The sequence below is a fragment of the Onychomys torridus genome, chromosome 4 (genome assembly GCF_903995425.1).
Source record: "Onychomys torridus chromosome 4, mOncTor1.1, whole genome shotgun sequence".
NCBI lineage: Eukaryota > Metazoa > Chordata > Mammalia > Rodentia > Cricetidae > Onychomys > Onychomys torridus.
The window spans coordinates 65,195,912-65,200,208 of NC_050446.1; the positions used below are offsets into that span (position 1 = coordinate 65,195,912).

Genomic DNA, 4,297 nt, shown 5'->3' on the forward strand with positions numbered 1-4,297 from the left:
CTGTGGAATGTTGTTCTGTATGTTGTGAATATGTGTTGCTCTGATTGGTTGATAAATAAAATGCTGATTGGCCAGTAGCCAGGTATGGGCCTGGCGGGTGAGAGAGATTTGTAGTAACTGTGGGCCAGGCAGGAAAACTCTAACTACAGCCAGGCAGGAAATACAGGCAATATACAGAAGCATCTACAATCTGTGCAATATGTTGTATGGTATATATAGATTTTGCTAGTACAGACAAATAAAAGGTTTTTGGGCTACATGCTGTTTTAATGGAGGCATAGACCCACTGCTTCTGAGAGTTGGATATGGAGACTGAACCAGCCATCTTCTGTAACTAGGCAAGGCTTCCAGTGGTGGAACTGGGACATCAACCCAGCCACAAAACCTGATGTGTCTGGTTTGCAATATGTGCTGATGGAATGGTGGCATAGAATACTGGGAGTGGCCAACCAATGACTGGTCTAAATTGAGGCCCATTCATTGAGAGAGATCTCATGTCTAATACTGCCTGGATGGCCAGAAACCAGAGGCTGGATAGCCCAGAGACATAAGATAGAACTAAATAGGGCTGGCAAAAAAAAATCAGTGAAATTATTCCTAATAATATTCCGCTATACTTACAGACTGATACATAGCCCAATCATCATCAGAGATGCTTCATTCAGCAACTGATGTTAGCTGATGCAGAGACTCAGAGCCAATTAGGTAGAGCTCAGGGAACCCCATGGAAGAGGGGGAGGAGGAGGTGTAGGAAATGAGGAGAGGAGGACACCAGATGGCATGGTCCACATAATCAACTAAGCAGGGCTCATAGAGGTCCACTGAGACTAAATCAACTATCACAGAGCCTGTATGGGTCTGAGCTGGATTCTCTGCATGTATATTATGGTTGTGTGTTTTAGTGTTCTTGTGAGACTCCTAATAGTAGGTGTGTGGGGTATCTCTGACTCTTTTGCCTGTTTTGGGGACCCTTTTCCTCCTACTGGGTTGCCTTGTCCATCTTGATATGAGAATTTGTATCTAATTTATTGTAACTTGTTATACCATCATCAGCTGATATCTCCAGTAATATCCCCCATTCTTTTCTGAAGGGAAATGGAAGAGTGGATCTTGCGGAGAAGGGAGGTGGGAAGGAACAGGGAGGAATGAAGGGAAGGGAAACTGCGGTTGGTATTGTACGAGAGAATAATAAATAAAATATTATAACTTTAAAATAGTAAAAGTCCTAAGATACACTATAATTAAGGAATTAAGTGTATTACTATGCATTAGGCTTCTTCATCCTATATTTCTGTACTTGCTACTTCATGTCATCTGACTAAGGGTTATGGGTGTCTAGGTAATATGTATATTATATATAATATATGTGTGTGTGTAATAATACATGTATGACATATCTAAGTATAATATACATTATATATATATAACCTATCTGTGAAACTGATGCTGAGGTTTGAAATGCTGTTATACAACAGCAGAAGATATGGGTAACTACATGAGATGGTGAGAATTAATTCACTAAAGGATCATTTTAATTATATTTATTTATCCATCAACATATATATTCATGCTACTTTTTATTTCAAAATAAAATCCAATACAAGTAAAAGTCATGTGAAGCATAAGTAAAGCTTCCATAGCATAATGAAAGGGAATTAGTATGTGGCTTTTTTTTCTGATTCTCCAAGATGACTTCAGACTGAGAAACTTGTTTCTTTATAGAAATTGACAAACAAAATATTGATATACTAAAATAAATTATTTCAAAATCTGTCAGAAAAATTTTGAAATTTATTACAACTTTTAGGAAATATTCTGTTAATGGAAATAATTTCTTTACTATTTCTTCAGTATCTTGTCTAAAACAATGAACAATGCTTGTTCTTTAAATGGAAAGATTAAATGCATTAACTCCTAAGAATAATTAAAAATATATTTACAATTTGGCTTTGCATATTTTTCTGTGGCTAGGATATGTTGTTATTATGAGAAATAGACCAGCAAACAACACTGTCCATTGGTTGTGATATTAAAGCAATTACATCTCCTAACAAAGTGCCATAAACTAAAAAGACAAAGACACTGATATAAGCAACAACAGTAGCCTAAAACAATAGGCATGTAGCTAGGTAATCAGCTTTACTGATAGAATAGTAAGCCACTCATTGGATCCAGAAATGTGTCTATTACCAACAGTGTAGATGATGATATGTAGACAAAAATGTCTTTTCTTCACTGGAGAAAAAATAATGAATCATTTTCTTGATCATAACTAAGAAAAATGAAATTACCTTAGAATAATTTTTCTTTTAATAGACTAAGCCATATGTCCTTTATAATACTACTGAAATTGTTTGTTAAATTGTTTCTTACCTGAGACAAGATCAGGCATATTCAGGACTATATAGGGTTATATTAATTCTAATTTCAAGTGATAATTTATGATATTTTGTTTCTTATGGATTTCTTTAAAGAAAATAAAGATACATATAGATACATTGAATTAGTTCCATCATCCCTGCTTAAGACTCATTATTGCCTGTTAATTACTTTAAGATTACTAGTACATTCTGTTACTAGAAATTCTTATTCTATCTCTAGATAAAACTTTACAAAATAGGTTTTCCATAGACTTTTTAATCTCTGCATTTCTCAAGGTATATATTAAAGGATTCAAAATGGGAGTAATAATTGTATAAAAAATAGTAACGGATTTATCCATAGAAAACTTGTAAACAGGTCTAACATACATGAAAATACAAGGAACAAAAAAGAGGACAACCACCATGATGTGGGAGCTGCAGGTAGATAGGGCTTTGTGCCTCCTTTTCTGACTGTGAGCGGTAAGAGATCTTAGGATGATTCCATAGGAGATTATGAGAATGATAAAGACTAAAATACATATTGCTCCACCATTAGCAACTACAGTGAGGCCAATGAAGTATGTAACAGTGCATGCAAGTCCTAATAATGGGTACATGTCACAGATAAAATGATCAATGACACTGGGACCGCAGAAGGGAAGGTTGTATACAAAGAGAAGTTGAGCCACAGAATGTGCAAGGCCTCCAGCCCAGGACACCACCAACAGGAGGAAGCAAGCCCGCCGATTCATGATGATCAAATAATGCAGTAGTTTCCAGATGGCCACATAGCGATCATAGGCCATCACCACCAAAAGGAAGACCTCAGCACCACCAAGTAGATGCTCTAAAAAGAGTTGAGTCATACAAGCAGGAAAGGAAATGGTCTTTCTATCACACAGCACGTCTACCATCAACTTGGGTGAAATAGTAGTGGAATAAACAACATCCAGGAGTGACAGATAGGCAAGGAAGAAGTACATTGGGATTCCTAAGGAAGGGCTAGCAATGATTGACCCACAATGAGCAGGTTACCCACTATAGTCACTATGTAGATGAGTAAAAACATGACAAATAATGCTCTTTGCCCAGCAGGGTCCTGAGTGAGGCCCAGGAGAACAAACTCTGTGACATTGGTTCTCTGTCCCATTGACTCTTTTTTAAAAGTATTGTTTTGCTGATTAAAGGTCTTGAACAGATCCTGCCATGAAGTTGTAATCAATGACCATCAGTTCACTATGACATAAACCACATCATCATTTGTTCTATAGGCAAACCAGCAGTATATATTTAATAATCATTTCTAGTTCCTCTTCCAATGAGCCCAACACATCTTCTGTTAACTCCTTCCCCTAAGAGGATGTTGTTGAGCCTACAAATACAATGTCATATGTCAAGATGCAGTGGGCAGTTTAGCTAGGGTTTTATCCATCTTGTCCTTATTTTTCCAGGAACCACCTGTTTGATCAACTCTATGTATTGTTCTCTCCATTTCATTCATTCCTGCCATTTACTCAGCATTTTTTTTGTCCTCTACTGCTTTGGGGTTCAATTGTTCTTATTTTTCTAGACCATAAGATACATTATTAAGAGAGATCTTATATAAAGTGACTAATATAGAGATTAGTGGACTGTTTATGATAGGGAAACAGAACAAGTGGGAACAAATGGGAGAAAGCAAACGAAGCAGTTGAAGTGGGGAAGGGAAAAATGACAGCGATGGTGAAAAGAAACAAATGCAAGCAAATTATAAGGTTCCTATGTCTGAAGATGCCATGATGAAATCTACCATTTTGTCTTTTAATCGAAGATTTCATTACATGGAAACTTTAAAGAAAGATATCAGTGAAGTTCTGTACCACATTATTCTTGTTTAAAATGTCACTTTTTAGCACATTTGTCAGCAGTAAAACACAATGACAAGGCTCCTGATT

General features: G+C 36.4%; 1 pseudogene; it reads right to left on the bottom strand.

Annotated features, from left to right (window-relative positions):
• Window positions 1-2,560: 2,560 nt before the first annotated feature.
• LOC118581822 lies at window positions 2,561-3,513 on the bottom strand (annotated as a pseudogene).
• Window positions 3,514-4,297: the final 784 nt, after the last annotated feature.